This window comes from Myotis nattereri (genome assembly GCF_964212035.1).
Source record: "Myotis nattereri genome assembly, chromosome: 11".
Taxonomy (NCBI): Eukaryota; Metazoa; Chordata; class Mammalia; order Chiroptera; family Vespertilionidae; genus Myotis; species Myotis nattereri.
The window spans coordinates 40,861,670-40,889,411 of NC_138086.1; positions in this window are offsets into that span (position 1 = coordinate 40,861,670).

Sequence of the window (27,742 nt, forward strand, 5' to 3'; positions counted from 1 at the left end):
ACCTGATTTTATTTTTATTTTTCACCTCTAAGATTTACATATCATCTAATATTCTTATATAGATTAAAATTTCCTTGAGGACAGCAACTTTATTTTTTCCTATCTTCTATTACAATATTCACATGGATTTAAGAACAAATGTTTAAACTTTTTAATTTTATTTTTTAGTTTTAATTTCATATTATTTTTTCTTTAGTTTCAGGGGTATAGCATTGCTGTTAGACAATCATATGTTTGACCAAGTGTTCCCCCAATATTTCTGGTACCCACCTGGCACTATACATAGCTTTTACAATATTATTGACTATATATGCTGACATGTGCTACCAATAATCATGACTTCTATTGCCAAAATTAATTTTTGTTTGCTATTTTCACTGGTGTTAATCTATGCCAAGGCTAACCTTAAATTTATCTCTGTGCATGTGTACTTTTCTTCTGATTTAGAAATGTAAATAAATGTAAATCCTTGCATGTCCTATATTGACCTTTTCAGAGACTTAATCTCTGAAATATGTAAAGTAAGTCCTTACTTTATGTTGTCAGCATGTTCTATGGCTTTAAACAAAATGATGTGTAAATAAACCAATTTTACCATAGGTTAATTGATGTTAACCAAGAGTTAATTTCCTAGGTTATCTCATCAAGATATAATAAAACAATATTGAACAAAATACTGTTATTTTAGAACTGAGTGTATATTACACATAACATGTACATGCCTGTTAAAAATAAAAAGTTTTTGACTTAAGATTTCTTATGTAATAGAATGCTACTTAGTAAAATTAATATACAGTTATGATTATTAAAACTTTCAAAGGAAATTATAAAATTTATTCTATGAAAAGGGAATAATTTTATACTGCTTTATATTCATGAAATTTAATTTTATTGTTAACTAAAAACTTTAAAACTGTCAATAAATAATGTTTTCAACCTAATTAATGTCAAATTTTAGAAATCAAGTAATAGATTATAGCATGCATATTCCCTTTGTTAGCAAAGAATGACTTGTAGGACTATTTTCTGAGCATACATACCACCCAAAATTTTAAATAAAAAATACAGCAGGGCAGAAAATATTCTATTTAAATTAATATAATACCTGTACCAGGGAAATGGCCACTTTGTTTTTTCATAAGGTTATTATCCAGAGCAATTTTCTTACATATTTTTTACCTATCTTTGCAGCATTTTATTTTTGTTAGAAATATATCTGTAAACCTATAATTTTTGTCTACCTGGGCTAGATAATCTTGACATTTCCAAAAAATACTACAATAGTTATGATTTTTTAAAAATAATTTAAGAATTTGTAGCAGTACTCAGACTTTCAGTTACAAAAACAAATCTGATTGAATTAAACAGAACTTACCTTACTTTTAAAGCCAGTATCTTCTCTTAGGCAGTCTCTCTATCCATTAAAGGCAGGCAGGTAAATCTCAGGTTAGGAAAACCTAAATGCATTCTTACATTTTTATCGCCATTATTTCGTGTGTGTGTGTGTGTGTGTGTGTGTGTGTGTGTGTGTGTGTGTGAATGTATATTCTTAAAATAAAGCATCCCAAGGTATGTGCTGTTAAACATGACAGATAATATGATAGTGTCACATACCTAAAATTTCAGCTTAAAATAAATTTTTATTGGTGGTAGATTTTGTTTTTCAGAACTGTTGTTAAAATAGAATTTATTTACTCTGTTATCCAGGCTCTCCCAATATAGCCCCATAATTTAAAAATTAGCATGGGTTAGCTCATTTTTTAATTCTAGTTTTATTTAACAAGTGCTTGAGAGATGGGTGAATATACAGTTTGTAAAGAATGCTAGTATCTGATATATATGCCAAGGTCATGGAGATAGGATAAATGTTATGCCATTAAAAAAAAAGGATTTCACAGAAATAAGAGTCTATCAGGAGATACAATTTATGCCCAAGCTTTGCTTTGAGAAACAAGGTGAATATACATTATGGATGTTCTTTGTTTTTCATTTAACTTACACATGTGAGTGTATGCACATACATGCACTTACTTGTGTGTGTATGTCTATACTTTTTGACTTCTCTTACAACCATCAAAAATTCTCTTAAATGTATGAATTGTAGGAGAATGAAATTCAGTACAGGAGCTGCTATTATGTATATACAGTTAAGACAGCTAGTGTACTTTATATCAGAACTCTGCTAACTTTCATTTACTGTAGAATTATTAATTAAAAAAACACTTTAAAGGTGGTACTTATAAACAGATTAATATTAACTCATGTGCATAAGAGTTCTAATACTGGTTTTCAATTATTCTTTTGGGGAAATATCTATTTTGTTGTTGTTTTAGTCACATTTTACTTCTACATTTCTTATCTTCCAGCTTTATTCATTGTAGTATGTGTGTGTGCGTGTATGTGTGTACTGTGTGTGAGTGTATTTCTGTGTGTGTAACTTATTGCCTCACTCCCACACCCTTAAAATGCAAGCTCTTTGTTTGTTGCAAACCTCGTTTATTTTCCTGGACTGTATCCACAGGGCCTGAAACATGCCTGTTTATAAGAAAGATGCTCTTTGAAAATATATGTTGAATGAATGAAAAATAAGTACAAGTAGTTTATCTATATTTGCACTGCATATCTCAAATTCATCCTAACCTACTTACAATATATAAAATGTATAATTTACATGGGATTAAACATGTCTAACTTTTATATTTTTAGAAAGTCATAATATTTACAGAAAACCCAGCATAGTATTTGCATATTCTACTGGGAAATACAATTTGACTGAACTATATTTTTTTATCAGAAGATACATATTTATAATCAATCTAAATTACCATGTGTGAATAAAACCTCTGTAATTTTATAAATTTTCTTAACATTACTATAGTATACATCATTAAATATATATACTGAAGTTTCACAAACACAAAAAATAGGTAATCCAAGAATTCTGGGAAGAAATTTATGAATATAAATAAAATCAGGCTTGCACGTTTATTAATATTATGGAGTAGGAGCCTTGTCATTTAAGCGTACAGAAATTTTTGTAGAAATATTAACAGAGAGAGAGATAATTTACTTGAAAATCAATATGCAAAAGTCAGGACCTTTTGAGACATGGATAATGATGTGAAAGCAGTTTAAGACATGAGGTTTAAGGTTTTCAAAGTATGTCCATTACTGCTGATGATAAAGTTGTAGGAAATTGCAATCTTTTCCAAAAAAATTAAAGTCAGCATCTCATTGAAATATCTTTTTTAAAAAATAAATTAGGCGGTACTCTATAATCCTTATTCCTGTGTTTAAGAATCATATGAAAGGGTGCTGATAAGAAGAAACCTTGTACCAGAAGGCTGACTAAGCAAAATCAATAAGCTATTAGTTGCAAGAGAAAAACAATCCTATGGAGTGACAGACAGTGTTGCTGACTCAAGAAATCCTTTACCTTTCAGAGCTGTCCTCAATTTCCTAAATATGATTTTAGGTTAGTAGTTACCTATTATTAACAAAAGAATTCTAGGTTATATAGTGTATTCAGAAGCACATAAGGAATGTTTCTAAAATTCCTCCATAAAGCCATAAAGTCCTGATGTCACATTCATAGTTTTATTCACACTCAGCTTTTTTTTTCTTTTTCTTTTTTTTTTTTTGCTAGAATACATTCATCACCATCCAAGACAGCTATAACCAACTCTCTGCAAGACGGTGAGCAGACTTGTGCACAGTTCCCACTTCCTCCAAGGCTTAAACTCTACACAGAAATAACCAAAAATTACTGTTTTCTCTAGGAATGACACAAGCTGGGATCAAATTCATCCCATTTATTTCATTAGGGTAATTTTATAGTTAACTCTCTAGTTACCCTAGTATAATTTCTATAAGATCAGACAAGAGGAAAAAGAGCTCAATGAGATATGAATATATCAACTCTGTAATGCACATAAGTATAGCATATGAGAACAACTGTCACATTCCTACTCACTTAATTTTCCCAACAACTCTGTGATGTGCATGTAAAAAACTGAAGATCAGAAAAGTTAAGCTACCTATTAAAAGTCACACAGCTAGTAAACACCAAAGCCAAAGTCCAAATCTAGATTGTTTCAGTATCTTCACTGTTAAGCTAAATATTACATTGCAGGTTCTGTTTTGATAGTTTTAAATTGTTTCTTTTTAGCAGAATGTATAATCTAGTAACCTTAAAGGCCTGATAAACTTTCTATTAATATAACAATAGCTACACACTGAATACTTAAGGGTTTTATAGAATCATTAGGAGGGAGGTTATATGAATTAAAATGTCATACAGTCTTCAAACAAAAAGTATAAACCTACAAGAACCAAGGAAATGGGGAGATGATGATAACCATCTACACTAATAAAAGACAAACATGCAAATTGACCATACTTTTGCTATGCCTTAAGCCACGGCCACCAGCCAATCAGAGCAACTATATGCAAATTAATACAACCAAGATAGCGGCCGGCAGCCACAGAGCTGGAGCAAGCAGGAGGCTTGGTTTCCCCAATGATGGAGGAAGCCAAGCTTTCCATCTGCCTCTTCCAGCTCTGAGTTCCACTCAAAGCAACGAAGTTTCAATTATAGAAGGTAAATAAACCCCTGCTTTCAGCCGGCCGTGGCCGTGGAGCTGGAGCAAACAGGAGGCTTGTATTGGCCCTGGTGATGGAGGAATCCAAGCTTCCTTCCTGTCTGCCCTGGCCGGCTCTGAGCTCCTCTCAAGGCTACAAAGTTTCAATTATAGAAGGTAAATATATCCCAGAATAAAAAAGAAAAAGAAAAAAAGGAGAGGCTGGGAGCTTCCATCGCTGGGGGGCTTGGCCAGCCTGAAAACAGCCCTCAGCCCCTCACCCAGACTGGCTAGGCACCCCAGTGGGGACCCCTCACCCTTAAGGGGTGTGGCCAGCCTGAAAACAGCCATCAGCCCCTCACCCAGGCTGGCCAGGCACCCCAGTGGGGACCCCAACCCTGAAAGGGGTGCAACCAGCCTGCAAACACCCATCAGCCCCTCACCCAAGCTGGCCAGGCACCTAAGCGCGACCCCCACCCTGATCCGGGACACCATTCAGGGCAAACCAGCTGGCCCCCACCCATGCACCAGGCCTCTATCCTATATAATAAAAGGGTAATATGCAAACTGATTCTAATATCAGAACAACTGGGAATGACTGGTCACTATGATACACACTGACCACCAGGGGGAAGACGCTCAATGTAGGAGCTGCCCTCTGGTGGTCAGTGTGCTCCCACAGGTGTGCTTTGCTCAGCCACTAGCCAGGCTGACGGCTGCCAGTACAGTGGTGGTGGTGGGAGCCTCTCCCGCCTCCTCAGCAGTGCTAAGGATGTCCGACTGCAGCTTAGGCCTGCTCCCCGCTGGCAAGTGGACATCCCCGAGGGTTCCCGGCTTCCAGAGGGATGTCTGATCGCCAGCTTAGGCCCAATCCCCTGGGGATAGGGCCTAAGCCATCAGGTGGTCATCCCCCCAGGGGTCCCAGACTGAGAGAGGTCACAGGCCAGTCTGAGGTACTCCCACCCTGACTGCACAAATTTTTGTGCACCGGGCCTCTAGTGTAATATAAGATGATGGAAAGCAAGTTGTTAATGAAACATGAAAACTAAATCCAGGGTCAAAAATAGGAAATGTGAGAAACATCCAGTTTCAATGAAGTATACACAGAGCTTTCAAAATTTATGACATCAGGCACAGGTTAATTTTTTGAAATTCTTAATTTTTAAGATTTAAGCATGTGAGTGTCTGTGTGTGTTTTGAGAGAGAGAGAGAGAGAGAGAGAGAGAGAGAGAGAGAGAGAGAGGATGTATTGGGGAGGGAAAGGGAGAGAGGGGGATAGAGAAAGGTCAGGGAGAAGAGGGGAGGGAGAGACACTACTGAATACAGTCTATTTATGAAATACAATTAAGTCATATGTGATGATAAATAGAGGACTTATATTACTATAAGATGGACTGTATTTATATGACAATTTTTCAGTAGTCTGATATTTTGTGCCAACAAGTATTGTTATGGGAGAAAAATGTGGGTGGTCTTTCTTCATTGCCATACCCCTCCATTCTTATCATGCTGTGATAGTTTTATCTTCCAGCAAGATGGATATTCTGGAAACTCTGATTTGTGTTATAGCCCTTTGGTATTTGTTTCAACATTCTCTGCATCTCACCCAGTGCATGTACTATTTAGGAACTGGTAAATATCTCAAGATAAAATGTGCACATTTTGGGCTCATGTACTTATATTTCCCTGACAGTGAAATAAATCCAAATTGCCTTTCTTTTTATCTCATGAATTTAAATACCTTTAAAAAAAAATTGTATCTTGGTTTTCGTTGTTGCTAAGAGATTTAGTCTAATTCAAGCTAAATATGAAAATTTCTCTAGAAATATATATTAGGTTAATATCTGCAGCTATTTCAAATAAGAAAGAGTCATGCTGATTGAGGTCTAAGAAATGAGAAGATATTTCTTCTTCCCTTTCCAGACCAAAAATATTAATGATCAACTCTAATACCTTCCTATCTTTGAGTCATATTTTTAATTATAATATCAGACAGTCTATGGTACCCTATAGTTATCATGACAATTAAAAGTTTTCTTGTACCTTGGTGGTTTTCGTAAATACACACAGACACATGCCTTTTCTTTTTTTATAGTGAGAGCAATAGAATTTTCCTAAAAACAAGCATACAACAAATAATTCTCTGTATTTAGAAAAAAACAAAACACAGCACCACCAACAAAAAAAACATACAAAAGGAAACAAGAAGCAAGATTGGTAACATAACTTGCCATAATTTGACCCAGTACATAATAAAAATGCAGGGCCCTTGTTTTAAAAAATGAAAGCTTTCAAGATACCTACAACAGAGCATCATTTTAGAAAATAACATGCACTCCTTTGTTTCTGAAGTTTCTAAATAGGCTAGAGTAGAAACAACTCTAAAAATTCCCCTCACTGTAATGTCCTAAATGATTTCACTAATAGTTAATCATATGGTACCCAATGTTATTTGTAGGCAGTAATATATAATCCACTGAGGGAAAATTCCATATAATGACAATGTGCATAATAAGTGTTATTTTTTAAAAGTATATATGTGACTATGTAGGAAAAGAATGTACCTCTCTGACCATAGTTATACTATAAGAAAAGGTACAAAACATGCATTTTCTATTCTAACTATAATGTGTATCTTTTTGTGAATTCCCCTGAGAGCGGTCTTTTTTTTATGCTAGGAGCCCTTATTTCGCCTTCTGCTGAATTATTCTGAGCCCAAATATCCAAGGATGTTGTCATTTTTTCCCATCTCATCATACTTTGCTTCGTGCTAAATTGACTTAAATGTTAATCAAGTCAAGGAGTCTTATAACCATTCCAATTAGAAACAGATTTAACCAAAATGAGTTTCACACCAGCCTGTGTGTGGTTGAGCATCAACCTATCAACCAGGATGTCAAGGTTTGATTCCTGGTCAGGGCACATGCCTGGGTTGCAGGCTTGATCCCCAGTGTGGGGTGTGCAGGAGCCAGCCAATCAATGATTCTCACTCATCATTGGTGTTTCTATCTCGTTCTCCCTCTCCCTTCCTCTCTGAAATTTTTTAAAAAAATACAATAAATGTGTTCATATCCTTCATCAACAATTATCTTTATTCCTATTTTATCCACTCCTCTTTGGAAGTAACATTGTCTAATTTTTCCTTTTCATAATCATTCTTAATATCAGCAAAAAAATACATGTTCCTGCCTCCACCACAAAAAGCATTTCATTCTGTTTGTTTTGGATAACCTTCATTATATTGAAGTCACTAATTATTTAGAAACAGCACACTAATTTGCATTTTTGCGCAGTAATTTATTTTTTATTCTGTTATGATTTCTTCTTAAATCTATTCCCTTCATCCTGGGTTTAGTTTTTGTCTTAATACACACTGAGTATAATGCTTTCTAACAGGGTCTAACAGTAGTAAGTTTTCTTTTTTTTTTTTAATACATTTTATTGATTTCTTACAGAGAGGAAGGGAGAAGGATAGAGAGTTAGAACCATTGATGAGAGAGAAACATCGATCAGCTGCCTCCTGCACACCCCCGACTGGGGATGTGCCCGCAACCAAGGTACATGCCCTTGACCGGAATCGAACCTGGGACCTTTCAGTCTGCAGGCCGACGCTCTATCCACTGAGCCAAACTGGCCAGGGCAGTAGTAAGTTTTCTTATTCATTCTTTTAACTGTAAATGTTCTTTTTATCCTTAGTCTTGAATGATATCTCAGGGGCATATAAATATCTAAGTGTTAGTTATTATCATTGACCAAATAAAAAATGTTTTCTAGTGTCTGGCCTCTATTGCAAATATGAGTCCTGCCATTGGTCTAAATGTTTATAATGTCATTTTTGTAATGCCTGCCCTTTTCTCAGTTTTAAAATATTCTTCTTTGCTTTGATTTTCTACACTTTTACTATAATGTCTACATATGTGGAGATATAAGGTGGCTATACATATACATGTTTATATAGATTTGTTGAGATAGAAATATATCTATGTATCTATTTATAGAAATAATGACTTATTATGTTTCCTTAATTTAGGATTAATATATTTCAACAATTCTTGAAAATGACCAATTATTACCTCTTCTAATATTGTCTCTCTCAGACCTCTTAAATTTCTATTGCATTCATATTGTACATTTTAATTCTAATTTTGATGTCTATAAATCTCTTTTCCTGTATTCTGTTTTCCTTTAGAAATGGTAATAGTCAATATGATGGTGGTGTCAGCTAGAGCTAAAATGGTAATCATATTTCAATATATCAAATCAATATGTGTACACCTTAAACTTAAACAGTGTTATATGTCAATTATATCAATGAATCCCAGGAAAATCCATAAGGGCTGAGTTTGGGTGAATCTATTCAGAACTATTATATATTTATTTACTTTTCAGAGTTTTTGAAGATTTTCTTCATTTTTGTCTTTTTAAAAAATTTTCTGCTGAATATTTAACTTAAAATAGCTGTATTTCAATTTATAGAAATTCTAATGGTTATATCACCAATCTGCCTGTCAATTTTTCTGTTGTCTAACTTTTTAATTTTTTTCTCTTATGGCTTTATAAGCTTACTTATAGTGCTTTTCAGATTTTTCTGTTTCCAAGTTCATGGGTGCTGTTCCTCCTTTCTGGGTATGTCTTCTGACACTGTCTCATTGTGTGTGTTTTTGTGTGTTTTTGTGTGTTTTTTGTGAACTGATCTTCAGTGGAGATTGTTGAATTTGTAGAAATCCTGTGAAACATGAATCGTGGAAACAGCCTGCATAGCAGGTTAATTGGATCATATTAATATATTGGTTGGCAGTATAGGTTCAGACTTAAATTTTTGAGGACATAGGTTAGAAGTTTGGTTTATTTCCCTTACAGGTGACAACTTGTTTTTGGCTTCTATAGCCTCCTCCTACAGAATCGTGGCCCACAGAAGAGATCAGCAGCCCTCATGTCTCCTTGGTCAGTGAGGGAGGTTCTAGTGTCCTGTCACTTAGGAGTCTGTTATTCTGTAACTCATGAGAATCTGTGGATTCTCATTTGAAGTTTCCTACCATGTTCAGAGGCAATGGCTTACTTTATAATTTTCTCGTATTTCACCCAGCAATTTAGGATCTCGGAGTAGAAAATGGTCTTGATATTTTAGTTCATCATGTTGTCAGATTGTTCTCTAGGTAGCTTACACATTATTTAACCTTTATAAATCTGTTTCCTTATATTAAAGAAAAATGTTGGTCTAGATTTGACTTTTTTTTAAATACTGAGATTAAAGAAAATTTAGGCTTGTGGGTCATATAGTTTCTGTTTAGCTTCTTAACTCTGATATTAGAACATGAAAGCAACCATGAAAAATACATAACTGAGTAAGGCTGTTTTCCAATAAAACACCATGTACAAAAACAGCCAGTTGGCTGGATTCTGCCCATGGGTTCATATTTTGCTGACCCCTGTTGGATCACAGATTCTTATTCTAATTAAAAATATCTATAGAAATATACAGCTACAAAGGACTTTTTCTAAATGTGTGCCTGTGTGTATCTAAATGTTGGTAAAAGTGTGTTTGATGTGAGAGGCTGTGTACACACCTAAATTTTTTTCTCTGGGGGAAAGTCAGATCTTTCTTCAAATGTTTGTAGGATCCAAGCCTCTAAAAACATTAATAAAATCATGGAAATAGCCCTGAATTCTAAGACACTAGAATTCCCTGATCAGTGTTTCTCTAAATACATTCACATCACATCATAAGGATAATTCACTACATTTTAAATAGCATCCTAATGTAATATGTGGGTCCCTTTGTCACCTTAGTGTGAGCATGGAAGAGAGAGCAGATATGTGAAAGGCAGACTGATAAGTCATGATGCTAACATTCTTTTTGAATAATTCTAATCATGCCATGATATATGAAGAAGTTAAGTTCAAGTTATTGAACAAAATACTTCCTCTCACACTAATTTCAGCTGCTAAATTTAACCTCCTATCTGCAAAACTTGATTTTCAATTCCAGATGCAGAAACCAAACCACCCATCTCGATGAGCTCTATTATTTTCACCATTAATTATTGGCTCCAAAAAATACTGGTAGTGCAACCATAGCTTAACCTTCTGAATAGAATAGAAGCTTTTCTATTTTCTTCCTTTGTTTTTTTGATCACCTGGGCTAAGCTAGACCTATTAGTAAACACAGGTGTTTATTTCTGGCTTTTGGTCAAAGTTTCTGTTCAAGGTGGTTGAGTGGGAGGAACTCATCAATCACTGGCAGGTACTTTTGGCTTAAACAGTTTCTTATAAAACGAAGGTAATTTATAATCTAATAATTTCTTCCTGAGCTTCTGGAATTATTTCATTTTCTTATCTATGAATTCTTATCTTTTCATTAACAATCACAAATAGTACCATATGATCAAGTCTATCTGAAACTCTAGTTGGAAATATTAAACTAATATTTGAATGCCATATAGCTAAAGGCATTGATAAAGTTTAAGAATCTACCTTAGTGAACTATCTGGTAGTCAAAAATATCACATGTCACAACTTGAATATTATCTTTTTGAAAAAATAAAGAAATTAAAGTATTCTTAGAAAATTCATTTTACAATCATATTTTAGTGTTTTATAATAATCAAAGCATATTGTTTATACAGAATAGGTCATAAAATATTTCTTCTTACAAATTAAAAAATAAAAGACTGGAACTAGTAATTATAGACTAAATCTGTAATTCTGGCTCATCTCATTTTACCCAGTTGATGTTTGTAGAGTAATTGTTTGAATACATTTATTTTTTTCTTATATTTATTGAAAAAATACATATGTATACATATACATACCTGTATGTGTAAAAATTATATGTATTTTAAAATATTACTTTATATTTAGCTATAGACATTTTTCTTTCTAAAAAAATCTTTGTTGTTGAAAGTATTACATATGGCCCCTTTTCCCCCCTTTGACCTCTTCTAGCCCGCCCCCACCCCACCACCCCAGGCCTTCACCCCTTCACCACCCTATTGTCTGTGTCCATGGGTTATGTATATATGAATACATATGTGTGTGTGTGTGTAATACTAATTGCAACCCGACAGTGTGGGAAAATTATAAATAATTACCAGTTGGAGATGATGATAAAGTTTTATTTTCAGGGAAAAAATAAAAATTTAGCTTGGTTCTGATTAAATCTGGGTTCCATAGGTTAGTAAAAACTGTGCATTTATTTAAGGTTTGAATATACAGAATTCCACAAACAGTACTATTTAATCTGAGACACAGAATGCAGTCCAAAATCAAATATTGCAACTTAAAATATCCAGTTGCATTGACAACACTTATTTATCACATTTTCTGATAAAAACAAGTCCTATTTAGTTGGACGGCTGAGGACATGGTTAGTCACAGGGCAGTCCATAACCAATGAGGAAAGGCTCATAAAAACTATGTAATAACTATTTTAGATAATTTTAATATAAAAAAATGAAGAGGGGCATGGATTATAACTCAGTTTTCTGTAGAAAAAACCTAAATCTTTAATGAAGCATCCACTTAAACTTCTATTCTGAAGTTAAAACATTGACTAATACTATTAACCCTTATAAATGTCTTGTATTTCAGACAGGTGTCAATCTTTTTCTTTGTTTTCTATGTTGATATCATTCAGCAAAGGTGACCTAATCACTGATGTTAAATTTACATGTCCCAAGAGAAACATGCTTCATCTATGTTTTCCCCTCATAGTGCATGTCCTTTATAGGTTTTGGAAAATGAGGAAGGTGGTGGCCAAGTGGAATGAAAAAAATGAAGGAAACTGCCTGTCACTATTGAGAAATATTTGAAAAAATAAATTGCTTTTAGATTGAGCTGAAGACAATAATGATGTATCCTCTCTGGGTGGAGCTGAGGGACTATTTAAATTTTGAGAAAGTTCAACCGTTTTTGCCTCTGGTGCCAAGGTGTCACAGATTGAATTCCAGAGGGAAAAGACATTTGGCAGGACCTTCTCAGATCCATGGTAGCTGTAATAGTTCTTTAATTGTTTTCCTACTTTAGTCCAAGTTTCTAAATTAACAGTTCCATCCTCAGGAAGCCATTGACATACGTCTTCTATAAAACTTTCTGTCTGACTGGGAGTAACCTTAACTCCTCTGCTAGCAAGCATATGCGTTAAAAGATTAATACAGAGTCTTTTTTCTTCAGACTCAGTATGACCCATCCTGTCAATCTAAGTTCTGTACTAACTACCCGCTTACCCTACTTATCCTCTATAGGGGGGGGGGGGGGGGCGGGGTCTGCAGCACCCTACGGTGCAGTCCTATCCGTCCCAAGTACGGGGGGACTTACCTAAGGGTCCCTGTTCAGGCGCCAGATGCCGGGGTCCAACCCCAGCAGGTCCAGGGGTTCCCAAAGGCGTAGACGGAGTCGGTGAAGAAGGAAAGACACGGAGACAGTGTTCAGTTGATCAGCAGCCTAGCCAGGATCTCCAGCCAGGATCTCCAGCCAAGTTCTGGTCTGGATCTCCAGAGAGGTTCTGCTGTTTATTGTCTTGTTTTATCCGTATTTATACCAGTTGATTTTAATCCTGTCAATTTCTATTACAAAGGTTAGGGCGTTTCTTATCTCCATTCCAGGGAGTAAAGATTATGTAGCTTAAGCATGATTGTTTGTAGTTAAAGTGATTAACTACCCACCTGGCACTTAGTTAAGGAGTTTCATCCCCTCCCTAACTTCAGAGAAAAATCCCTACCTGGGGAAACAACCTTTCTCAGAGAGGTGACCTTGGTTAAAACACACAGCGCTAAGGGGAGCAAACATATTAAGAACAGTATGCTATATACGCCAGGTCCCTTGAAACATATGCTGTGCAGATGTTTCTATCCTGCAGCGACTGTGTCAAGCAGCAAGGATGGACCGGCTTCCGGCAACCATTCAGGATTTCAAAGTAAAGATATTCATTAAGAAGTGGGTGTTGAAAGGAAGGCACTTGACATAAACGGAAGTGTTTAACCACAAATTTCTATTCATTCATTGATCTACTAATTAATTCATCTTGACTAAAGTTTATTATTTGTGCAATGATAGACTCTATACTAGAAGTAAAGATTAATAAATGAATAGAACAGGCAAAATACCATTCTAGAGCTTACTTTCTAGTGCAAGGAGTCAAAGAAAGTGATAATACATAACATGAATAATATGTCAGATTGTCATGAGTGTTCTGAGAAAAAAATATAAGGAAGAAAGATAGGTATTGTGTATAGGAAGGGCCACGGGGAGGCAAGAATATATGAGATTTACAGCAAAGGCAAGGAGGAATGGTATGGGTCTTCAGGTTTCTTTGTGATAACCTATAGAGATAGAAATAAAGAGCATATAATAATAGACCTGATAGTCTCAAGGGTAATAATCATTTTCAAGACAAAAGCACCTTTGATGAACACTTTCTTTTCTTTTTTCATCTCTCAACTTTCCCCAGTGACCTGTGAGAGCTAATTTTATTTTTCTATTCAACTCAGCTTTAGTAGAATTTTTGTCAATTCTTGGCCAGCACAGGCCCCATCGCAGTAATTATTGGGTGTGATATTTTCAGTTCCTGACCTTTGTATATGATAGAATACTGTAAAGAGAATAAAAGGTTTGAGATTTTACCCTACTTCCAAGCTAGCAATTTAGCCTGCCACAGTTTTATAGATGCTGGCAGAAGACACAAGACTCCCAAGCCAGAGACAAAGAACTTTATAACTTATGGCATAGCAGGCAATACAATGTGGTTTGGGTGGGTTAGAAAACTACCAGTTTTATGAAAGGGCTTCTGGCAAACCTATCTTATCTCCCCCCCCCCCCCCCCACAAGAAGACTTGGCAAGAAAACTAATCTCTTTCAAGGATGATTTGCTATACAGAAATCCTTGATGAAAAAAATAGTCAAGAACAAATGCTGTCTATTGCTCTTTATGAAATGTGTAGAATCACAAAAAACATATGGAGAATTGTATCCCAACAGCTTCATGATTGCTCACTCTCCAAGTGCCAAGACTTCCATGCTACCATTGATTTGCTATCATAACTCACTTCTCTCTTAGCAAGAATGTCTTAATTCCTGACTCTACCTCCCTAATTCTGTGGGTCTTCTAAATCCAATGGTCCATATCTGTTATCCTATACAATAAAGAGCTAATATGCTAATTAGACTGAACAGCAGAATGTCCAGACGAAGCCGGGCCTGCGAGGGCTGGCCGGGACTGTGAGGGCCGGTCGAGCCCCTTGCACGAATTTCATGCATGAGGCCTCTAGTTATTATAATAAAATTCAATTAAAATTGCATCTTACAGGAATCTGAAGTAGCTAAAGTTTAATATCCTAAACTTCTATTATTTCTTTATAATGTTTTATTACATATATATTCTTGCCTTAAGATAGGATATGAAAAGTAATTTGTTCTATGGTGTTAATAATTGATAACAGACTGAATTAATTACCCCTTCAAGGACATTTTGTGGTTTAACAAGTGTCAAGTTATAACCAAAGGAACTGTCATTATTTGGATTAGCAATAAAAGTTGACGGAGCTGAAACCGGTTTGGCTCAGTGGATAGAGCGTTGGCCTGCGGACTGAAAGGTCCCAGGTTCGATTCCAGTCAAGGGCATGTACCTGGGTTGCGGGCACATCCCCGGTGGGAGATGTGCAGGAGGCGGCTGATCGATGTTTCTCTCTCATCGATGTTTCTAACTCTCTATCTCTCTCCCTTCCTCTCTGTAAAAAATCAATAAAATATATTAAAAAAAAAAAGTTAATGGAAAAGTCCTTTTGAGTCAGAATGAGCTTTTTGTGACATTCTCTATCGGACTCTGAAGAGAGTTGTGGCCTTAGCTGCATGAAGCAGACCCAAGCTGCATAAAGCCTGACCTGCTTTAGCCACATTATCTCTGCTTTTTCTCTGTTTTATATTGGATCATGACCAAAGATTCCACTGAATTTAGAGCTCTGCAGTTTAAGAAAGGAAAACACCTTCCACAACAAGAAAAATATCTGAAGAGCACTGGTCTAATTTACTTATGACGTGAAGTGGTACATACTTGGAGTTCTTTCCTCTTCTCTCCTGCTGTCAGTTAAGCATCATTAAGGAGGCAATATTTGTAGCAGATAATTCCTATCTGTGTTTCTTGGTAGCCACAGAACTGAGTTTTTTTAAATCCAAACTTACCTCAGTAGAATTTGGAAAATGTAACTTAATTGATGGTGATTTAATGATTCCATATTTTAGAGAACAAATATTGGATAAAGTATGTAAATCCATTTCAAAATATTCAGTTATCTAAACAGAATATTTCTTTCAAATTAGCATTTACTACTAATTTCTACATAATTAGATGTTTTCTCTTTATTTGGTGTGATAGAATGCAGTGTTTATGACAATCTTAACAATGTGACACTTGAATTTTAGAATAAAGTCAAATATCAAGGGCATAATTGATAGGAATTTGCATTCTGCCCTTTCAAATACAAATAGTTCTTCTTTCTATTACTATATTCCCAGAATACTCAATTATTTCAACTCAATAAGAAATACTAAAGACTTCTTTCTGTCTTAGTGACTCAATCATTAATACTACATGACGGAAAGAAATTTGATTAAAATATGCAATAGGAAATGAGGGAATGAATATTCTTCAGGAAAAAATAATACATGCTTGTCTTCTTTAAGATATTTTTCTTTTCTAAAATAATGCATCATAAAAAACTAGCTTCCCCCCTCCACATAATTATGTTGTTAAATTTCAAAGCTAATTTTAATTTAAGTATCATTCTTAAGGAGAAAGGAACTTTTAACAATTTCAACAGTGTCTGTGTTTTCCATGTTCACACAAATTCAAGCTAACGTATTCATAGGCTACAGCCAATTCTTCTCAGTCAGGCTTGCACCACTGTCCCTGCCCTTCAGGAAATGTTTGCCTCTAGTCTTCATGATCATTTGCTAAGTACCTGGTGATAATCTGTCTGCTTTGGTTGACAGCCTTCCAATCCTGTCTAGAGCTATGGTGCATCACTCTAGGAGACTCATAAATAAATCGCTGTCACTTCTTCTACTGCCTAGTAAGCCTAGGAAATCAATATGCTTCTTTTTATGTGTGGGCTTCCAGGAAAGTTTCTCATAAAAACTGTCAAATTGCTTGATAACTGAACTACTTCCAATTTTAAGCATGTAAAGTTGCCAGTCCGGGACACACTGTAAAAGCAAAATGTTAATGCAAATGTAATCTGGATATTTAAAAACTCCATATGTCTTCATAAGGATTCTCCTATAGTAAGGTCTGTATGCCCCATAAAGTACATGCATTCTGTCTTTTGTCCTCACCGAGTTTTCTGGCAACGATTCTGCATATCTCTAAGATAGTTCTTCAAACAATTATAGTGAATGTTTTTTATTTGCTTTTGCTTTTGCTTACCTTTATGGTTGTCTTTATGTCATCATTATAATACATTATTAAAATAATTCATTTGTAATCCTTAAATCAATTTTGGCAATTTGTATTTTGTAAAATTAATGTATAAAATATGTTAATGTCTCTATCAAAACTGTGAATGCAGCCAAACTTAGAAGGAAATTCATAACTTTAAAGTAATATATTACAAAAAATACTGAAAATACATGTCGCATATGCCCCTGATAGAAAATAAAGCAAACTAAACCCAAAATTTAAATTAAAAAGATATGTATGGCATTAATTAAATATTTTATTTTTTAAAGATACTAATAAAACTGAGAAAAAACTAAACAAATAAAAATATAAATTTTAAAAGATATAATCACTACCTATTTCTTGCACACATTTAAAAATTAAGAAAATATTAGAAATAACTTTATGCCAATAACTGTCAAAGTATGGTATATAAAAATCCCAGGAAAAAATTGTTCTTTGCAAAATTTAACCAAGAAAATTCAAAATCTATTATTTTATAATTATTAAATCTAATCTATTAATTTTGAATGTTCTCAAAGGAAATTCTGGACTAAGACAGCTATACTAAATAATGAGTGAGTAATACCAGTCTTACATAGACTTTAAAAGTTTGATAAGGCCAGCATAACCTTAATACTTTAACATTATTTGACAATATACATATATAAATATCTTCAAATTTACTGTGTATATTAAATGTAATCACAATGGATATTCCATACTTTTTTGTTTTATGTAGAACTTGACTCATGATTTTAAGCTTATATGAAAATGTAAAGGCCAAGAATAGATATTTGGGAAATAAAAGATAATAAGGAAAGATTTGCTTTACTGATATCAAAAGTTTTGATAAAATCCAGTCATCAAATTTTTTGAACAAAAATTTTTTTTAAAAAAAATAGACTAGTGGGACTTAAAAGAGAATTCAGAGATAGGCCAATGACCTGATTCTATAAAGCACTGGGGGGAAATTGTCTTTTTCAGTAAATGGTGCTAAACAATTGGATAACCTTAAGGAAGTAAAGGAAACAATTTCTGCCTTACATCATCACAAAATTAAATTACAGATGTATTATAGATCAATATATAAGATGAAAAATAATTAAATTTGAGAAGATAATATAGAAGAATATCTCTATGGTCTTGAAGTAGGCAACGATTTATTAAATACTAGGGGCCTGGTGCATGATTGTGCACCGGTAGGGTCCCTCAGCCTGGCCTGTGCCCTCTCACAATCTGGGACCCTTCAGGGAAAGTCAGACTGCCAGTTTTGGCCTGATCCCCACAGACCAGGCCTAGGGACCCCACTGGTGCATGAATCCATGCACCGGACCCCTAGTATGTATATAAGATCTTTGGGTAATCTCTTCCTGCCCTCCCCACTTCCTTCTGAGATTCATCAGTATGTTCCATATTTCCATGCCTCTGCATTGAGCATCTGCCCTCTGGTGGTCAGTGTGTGTCATAGCTACCGGTTGAATGGTCAGACCATCACTTAGGCTATTAGATATAGATGATATTTAAAGTAAGTTCTGACTATAAAGGTTAAAACATAAATTGATCTGTGTATAAGACATGTATCCTAAACTATTCATAACTGCATCTGTTAATTAATGAAAAATTTGAATAGTAGGGTGCATAAATAACTTGTGTTTTATTTATAGAATGGAATACAGTGCATCATATAAAAATCAAGAAACTGTAGTTACATTCACTAACACAAGTGAATCTCACAAACATAATCTTAAGCATAGGAAGCAAACATAAGTTTAAATAAAAGAAGCCAGACCAAAAAGTATACATCTCATATGATTTCATTTACATAAAATGAGGTGTTTTAAAAGCTATAAATAAATGCAAATAAATAATTGTCATAAATGTCAAGATAGAAGTAACATTAAATAGGGAACACTATGAGATTTCTAGAGGGACTATGGTGTGCTGATTATATTCTGGTTTTTAAGTGCCTTGGTTAACCACATGTTAACTTCGTGATATATTATTAAACTGTAAGATTCTGTGTTCTCATATTTTATTAAATCTAACATGTAATGGATTAAAACAGAAAAAAGGAACAATGAGAAGAGAGGTAACAAAGAAGCAAGAGGGAAGAGGCTCTGTGTTCTACTATGGTAATTAGCTGGTAGTTTTTGCATAATTTTCCCAAAATATATGTAGGATATTAATTTTGGTATATTTAAATTTGAGTTTCCAGTTTGAACTTAACCCTAGTTCATCTTTAGCAATATTCAGAAAAACTCTAAAATCTGGCTTAAGTTGTCTATTGGTAACATGCACACTAATCAAAGAGAGAACTACAAAACAGATCGCCAGCACCACACATGATATCTATAGTTTGGCTGGCCAATATCATTTTCCACTTCACTGATATCCATGTTCTCCTGTTTGTTTCCCAACAGATTTCTAAAGATATGAATTAAAATATGTTCCCAAGAAGCACTGTGTAATCTTTATTAAGTTTAATTTCAAAAAGAAAAATATTCTTATATCTAATCTGTCCCTGTCTCTGGACAAAAATGTACCAATGAATCTGATGACTAATTGGTACCATTTTAAGCTCTCTACTGTTTTAATTCATGACATTGTTATATTATCGAATACAAAACAATTATATGAAATTTGACAGCTAAATGTCTATTTGCTATATCTAATTCCATAGATTTTAAAGTCTAGGTTAGATTAAAATTTTTTTCTTGAAGGAAATAATATTTTCTTGGACGTACATTATGTAAAACTAGTGGCCCAGTGAGCAGATCCGTGCACATTCAATGGAAGTTAATTAGGAGAAACATTTGTGCGGTAATTTGCAGAAAATTACATGTCAAAATAGTATATATAATATAGTATTATAAAATTAAAATACAAAATATTTTAATATAGCTTTTGTCTATAATAGAAGTGTCAGACATAAAAAAAATTACCAATTAGTGATTAATGAATAAACAATAACATGATATGAAACAGCAGACATGATATAAAAATAACATGATATAGGAGAAACCAAGATGGCAGCATAGGTAAACACTGGAGATTGCTGCCTCGCACAACCACTTCAAAAATACAACTAAAAGACGGAACGGACATCACCCAGAAACACAGGTTGGCTGGCTGAGTGGAAATTCTACAACTAGAAGGAAAGAGAAAAGCATACCGAGAGTCAGAGGAGGCACAGTGCAAGTGAAATACTAAGGTACAGAGGTGCATGTGGAGCAGGCTGGCGGCTGAGGGTGCGGTTGTCGTTTTCAATCGGGAGGGAGTCTCAGGCTCTGAGTTCCAGTTCTTGGAGAGTCTCTAGGGACTCAGACTCATACGGGAGAAGCGGGACTGTCTGGCATAGGTCGGAGCTCGAGGGCAGCTTTCTCTCGGAGGGGCTTGCAGCGATTACTGGGACACTGAGAAGCAAAGCCTCTGAGGGCAGGACTGAGAGCAGCCATAACTGCTAGCCCCGCCCTGTTGATCCTGTGGGACCTGCCCCGCCCAAACCCTGCAGGGAGGCTTTTGCTGGATAGCCTCAGGCAAAGGCTAGATTAGTACCTCCTTAGAAATCCAGGAGCCAGGAAGCCCAGAGGTCAGAGTGGGACCATCCAGTTTTCAGCTCTGTGGAAACATAAAGGACACACTCAGGGGGCAGACTCAGTGAGCACCAATTCCCATTGAAGCAAGTCTTTCCCCAGAGGGGTGTCTCCAGCACAGAAGTTCTCCCACTGCAGACACAGCTGATTCTCACAGCCAATTGGCCTGGAGGCCAATTCCTCCCAGTGATACCTACAACAATCAAGGCTTAACTACAACAAAACTGTGCACAAAGACCACAAGGGGGTGCACTAAGAGTGTCCTCCTCAGGTTATTGGGGAGGCTGAACCACTGGGCCCTAGAGGACACTTAGCACAGAAAACCACTGTATCAACACAGGGAAGCATAAAAAATGCAGAGACAAAGAAAAAGGACACAAATGACAGAAATGGAGGAAAGCAAACTACTGGATATAGAGTTCAAAACCACACTTTTAAGGTCTTTCAATAATCTTCTAGAAACTGCCGATAAACTTAATGAGAGCTATAAGAAATCTAATGAGACCCTCGATGTTGTGATAAAGAACCAACTTGAAATTAAGCATAGACTGAAATAAAGAATATTATACAGAATTCCAACAGCAGACTAGAGGATCGCAAGAATCAAGTCAACGATTTGAAATACGAAGAAGCAAAAAACAGCCAACCGGAAAAGCAAAATGAAAAAAGAATCCAAAAATATGAAGATAGCGTAAGGAGCCTCTGGGACAGCTTCAAGCGTACCAACATCCAAATTATAGGGGTGCCAGAGAAGAGAGAGACCAAGATATTGAAAACCTATTTGAAGAAATAATGACAGAAAACTTCCCCTACCTGGTGAAAGAAATAGACTTACAAGTCCAGGAAGTGCGGAGAGCCCCAAACAAAAGGAATCCAAAGAGGACCACACTAAGACACATCATAATTAAAATGCCAAGAGCAAAAGACAAAGAGAAAATCCTAAAATCAGCAAGAGAAAGAAAGTCAGTTACCTACAAGGGAGTACCCATATGAATGTCAGCTGATTTCTCAACAGAAACTTTGCAGGCTAGAAGTGAATGGCAAGAAATATTCAAAGTGATGAATACCAAGAACCCACAACCAAGATTACTTTATCCAGCAAAGTTATCATTCAGAATTGAAGGTCAGATAAAGAGCTTCACAGATAAGAAAAAGCTAAAGGAGTTCATCACCACCAAACCAGTATTATATGAAATGCTGAAAGGTATCCTTTAAGAAGAGGAGGAAGAAGAAAAAGGTAAAGATACAAATTATGAACAACAAACACACATCTATCAAGTGAATCTGAAAATCAAGTGAATAATCTGATGAACACAATGAACTGGTGCCACTCAAATGCATAAAGAAAACATAAATAAGAAAAGCAAAGCCAGCTTTTAAAAATCCAAACAAAAATAATTTTTTCTGTCGACATATTTTGTCGACAATGCTGCTTTCCTTCAGCTTCAGAGGTACGTTGTGCCAATAGTTGGTCTTCAGATACATTCTGGCGGCACGTGCGATTGGAGCCAGCGAGAGCTTTGTATGTATTAAACATGTGCAAGTCAACATTTATTTTTAAATTGTCAGTGCATGTCATAAGGACCAGCTGGTTGGTCAGTTAGACAGTTGGACAGACGTATGGTCAAGTCACTTAGCCTTTTATATGTAGAGATGGGTTTTAAAAAATGCTGTTCTGGCTTTCATGGTATAGGAGACCACAATTTGAAAATAATTCCATTGGTGCATTCTTTATGCTAGTAGAAGTTCCAAAATTAAGTAAAAAGTCAATATGATTTTAGTAAAAGCAGTACAGGTAATCATTCACTTGGAAATAAGAAATTACAGCACTGGGTAGCACAATCAGTTTTCTGCTGACGGCAAATGGTTTATTCTGCTTTTATATGCTTTAGATTTGTCAGGGCTTTGTAACTGTTTTTAAGAACTAATGCTAAATTAGCAGCTTCATTCAAAAATAAAAAGTATCTTTTAAAACTGCAAAGCCTGAATTAATTAAAACTTAATGACAAGAGGAAAAATCTTCACTAAAAGGTAAAATTTAATAGTCATTTATTTGATTTAGATACATCTAAGAACTAGCAAAACGTACTAATCTGCATTCAATTCTCATGAATACTGGCTGTAGAAAGCAAACAAATTCTGGTGAAGAGTTTCTAAAATCATAAAAATGTTGCACTTCATTGAAAATTATTTTTGTTTGGATTTTTAAAAGCTGGCTTTGCTTTTCTTATTTATGTTTTCTTTATGCATTTGAGTGGCACAAGCTGTTTTACACTAAAGAGTTTGGTCAGCATTCTTGGCAGGCTGCAGATTTAGATTTAAAGAATCGTTAGTATGTTACTATTTCCACTCTCCCAATCATCCTTTCTTACCTAGTTTAAAGCAGTGCCAGCACAAGTAGAAAGATAATGAAAGGTCAAATAAACAATATAAAACATAAATATCATTTTAATTTAAATAGCATTTTATAACGCATTTAGATGCTAAGACTATCTCTCATACTCTTTCTACATGCTGATAATGGTATATCTTTTGGCAAAATATATTGAAAATAATTTGACAAAAACACGGAAGGTGATTGATATTTTGTGTATTCATACAGATTGAAGGATAAACAATAAGGCTTAATTTCTCTAAGGTTTTGTTCATTTTTTTTCCAGTTGTCTTATTTTCTTCTCCCCCTGAAAGTCACTGTATTTCAAATTTGCAATAGTCTTACTATTTAACTAGTCACCAGTAATCAGATAGCTATCATGAATATTATGTTTCATTATTTGAGGGCATATGATCATTTGTCTTAATAACCAATTTCTTGATAGATAATATTTGTACAACAATACATTCCTGTGATAGGTACCCCCAATATTCTATTATCATATAGCTTCACAGTCTTATAAGGATCATTAGAAAATTTTCAAGCTAGACAAAGGACAGTGATCATGTGATTTCCTTTCACCACTATTTAATATACTAAAAATAAGTTTCCTACTTTCAATGTCAGAGAGCACATATCATTAATATATTTCCAAATATTATTTTCCATGCTCTTTAAGCTCTAACTCTGTGAAAACTATTTCCCAGTATATCAAAAGTGTATAAAAATAAAAATATATTTATTGCAAAATAATGGTTTGCAATAAATGTATCTTTGGAAATCTATATTTCCAGGTTTAATTATTTTAGAACACGCATTAATGAGGTCATATTCTGAAATTCCAAAATGTATAAGATTCTGCTCCTAATAGGAGTAATCTTTTAAAAAGCTACTAGAAAGATCAGCAAACAAAAGTTTACAATTAAATTATATGATAGCACCATGAGCCTGAGGCATCAAGTGAAGATGAGCTACTAAAAAAGAATCCCACTCTTAACTACATTCATCCAGTATATGTAGATATTAAGGCCTTTTGTTGCTAATGTATTGCCTTTAAAAAGCAGACATCAGACTTTTTTTTATAGTGAGAATTAAGTAGAGCAACATAAAAAGGATAAAACTCCATTATTATTTCTTCTTTGAAAAACTTGCAGGAAATAAGCCCCCTTTCTTCCCCCCCCCCCCCCCCGGCTTTTTTTTCCTTTTATTCTTCTGTAGATTAAGGTTGTTCTCATCTGTGGAATGAGGTTCATCACCTACATAAATTCTTTTTACTTTCTTTTATAGGCAAATAGGCTCCCTGTTGACTAATTTAACACCTGCAGATTGGCCCTATTATAAGCATACAATCTGAATAACTGAGATGGTTAAAGTTGCTTATGCTCATTCAGAAGATTCTGCCTGGCACTAAAATGTCTTTCATGGTCAGGAACACACAAAGTGAATTTTGAACTGAACAAATAAAATAGAGTGATTGTCCCCATGTGATGATTCCAAGGGATTATGCTGTTCTATTTTGAGAATTGATATTTCACATGTAAAGGATTTCTCTGTTACTCCTTTCTAACCTTCTTAACTCAATTCATATTTATTAAACACTATTAGTGAGCACTAAGGAAAGTTTTCTGTGTGGATAGAAGCTCACAGGTATTATGAGAAGTAACCTGACCAGAATATTCCAGAAAATTGGTAATCTACTAGATGTCATACAATTATATGCTAAACCGCCATTGAAATGTTATATGTAAGTACATCCCCATATTGGACAAATGCCTAAGGACACTCAAGTTAAAGGGATATTCAAAGTGAAATAGAATTAATCTAGTAAGATTTCTTAGAGAAGTCAATTCTTAAACCAAAAGTTTAAAGCAAATGATGAGCACAGATTGCTAAAGGAGAGTTGTTTACCTTCTAGTCAGCATTGATTGAAAAGGTAATAATTCTTTATTAAATGTCCTTATGGCATCATTTATTTAGCCTTTTTAAATCAACTTACCACATTTGATTTCTTTATTTATTATATTATTAAGCTGTAATCTCCATGAAGGCAGAAGCCATAATGTTTCACCCATAATTGTATTCCCAGAAATTAACATTGACTCTGCTATAGTAGCCAACAATTAGACATTTGTTGAGTTATTTTACAGATAGACATGGAAATAAATAAGTTTCAATACATTAGTAGAAAACTAATTTCAAATATCATATTGTCATCTCCCAAATTTGCTATGAATTCCCCTCTGAGAACTGCTTTTGCTGTGTCCCATAGATTTTGGGTTGATTGCTTTATAATTTAGCAAAAATCTAATTTGTTATCAGGAGGAGCTAATATTATATATATATATATATATATATATATATATATATATATATATATACATACTAGAGGCCCGGTGCATGAAATTCGTGCACTGGGGGGTGGGGTTCCCTCAGCCCAGCCTGCTCCTCTCACAGTCCGGGAGCCCTCAGTGGATGTCCTACTGATGGCCACAGTCTGGCAGCAGAGGCTCAGAGCAGGCGTCCCGTGTGTGTGTGTGTGTGTGTGTGTGTGTGTGTGTGTGTGTGTGCCTGCTGGGGCCTGCCCCCAGCCACACCATGGAGGCTTGGAGCAGGAGCCCCTCTGTGTTGATCTCTCAGGCTCCTGGCCTCCACTGCATGTTGTATTCTCCCTTGAGCTATGGCCAGGATGGGGGTGTTGCTTGCAAGCTGGGCTGTCCTGCTCCCAGATCACCATGGCGACCGGGGAGTAGGGAAAGTCTGGGGCTGCCTGCAGGCCAGGCTTGCTTTCCTGCTCCCAGATCACAATGGCAACTGGGGAGCAGGCAAAGTTTGGAGCTGCCTGCAGGCTGGGCTTGCTTTCCTGCTCCCAGATCAGGCGCAGCTGGGGGCTGCCTACAGGCCGCACTTTTCTACTTACCGATGGCCGGATCACCACAGCGACCCAGGGCCCAGCAGTGTGGGGCTTAGGCGGCACGGGGGTCCTGGCTGAGGGCTCAGGTGGCACACAGGGGTCCCGGCTGGGAGTGGGACTTATGTCCCGCTGCCCAGGGCTGCACATGGGGCCCAGATGGCAGCTCGCGCTGTCCCGCCCTACCTGTGGTATAGGATAGAGGCCTGGTGCATGGGTGGGGGCTGGCTGGTTTGCCCTGAAGGGTGTCCCGGATTAGGGTGGGGGTCCCACTTGGGTGCCTGGCCAGCCTGGATGATGGGATGATGGCTGTTTGCAGCTGGTCACACCCCCTTGAGGGTGGGGGTCCCCACTGGGGTGCCTGGCCAGTCTGGGTGAGGGCCTGAGAGCCGTTTTCAGGCTGGAGGGCAACTTAAGCTCCCAGCCTCTCCTTTTTTTCTTTTTTTTTTATTCTGGGATTTATTTACCTTCTATATCTGTCACTGGAGCTGAGAGCCAGCTCCAGCTCTGAGGGCTGAAAGCAGGTTTCTGGGTCTGTTTGGCTTCTATAATTGAAACTCTTGCCATCACTGCAGCTCTAAGCTCTGAGGCTGAAGCTGGCTGAAAGCAGGTCTCTGGAGCTTGTTTAGCTTCTATAATTGCAACATAGTTGCTTAGAGTGCAGCTCAGAGGCTGGCAGCGGCAGGCGGGGAACATTGGATTCCTCCATCACTGGAGCAAGCAAGCCTCCTCTTCGCTTCAGCTGCATGGCTGCTGGCCGCCATCTTGGTTGGCACTTAATTTGCATATCGCTCTGATTAGCCAATGGAAGGGTGTTGAGGGTTATGGTCAATTTGCATGTTTCTTTTATTAGATAGGAGATTATATATATAATTTAAATTCTTTATTGTTTAAAGTATTACATTAGTCTCCTTTTTTCCCTCATTGACTTCTCCCCGGCCGCTCCCACCCCCCAGCTCATGCCCTCACCCTCCTACTGTCTGTGTCCATTGGTTTTGCTTATACGCTTGCATACAAGTCCTTTGGTTGATCTCTTACCCACACCCCCCTTCCCTGCCTTCCCTCTGAGGTTTGATGGTCTGTTCAATGCTTCTCTGTCTCTGGATCTATTTTTGTTCATCAGTTTATGTTGTTCATTATACTCCACAAATGAGTGAGATCACATGATATTTATCTTTCTCTGATTAGCTTGATTGGCTTAGCATAATTCTTTCCAGGTCCATCCATGCTGTTGCAAATGGTAAGAGTTCTTTCCTTTTTACAGCAGCATAGTATTCCATTGTGAAGATGTACCACTGTTTTCTAATCCACTCATCTGCTGATGGGCACTTAGGCTGTTTCCAAATCTTAGCTGCTATTAGCATAGAGGAACATATATCCTTTCTGATTGGTGTTTCTGGTTTCTTGAGATATATCCCTAGAATTGGGATTACTGGGTCAAATGGGAGTTCCATTTTTAATTTTTTGAGGAAACTCCATACTGTTTTTCACAATGGCTGAACCAGTCTGCATTCCCACTAGCAGTGCATTATGGTTCCTTTTCCTCCATATCCTCACCTGCACTTGATGTTTATTGATGTTTGTTGATGATAGCCATTCTGACAGGAGTGAGATGGTACCCCATTGTTGTTTTAATTTACATCTCTCGGATGATTAGTGACTTTGAGCAGGTTTTCATATGTCTCTTGGCTTTCTGTATGTCCTCTTTCAAAAAGTGTCTATTTAGGTCCTTTGGCCATTTTTTTTATTGAATTCTTTACCTTCCTTTTGGTAAGTTGTATGAGTTCCCTATAAATTTTGGAGATTAAACCCTTATGGGATATAACATTGGCTAATGTGTTCTCCCATGCAGTG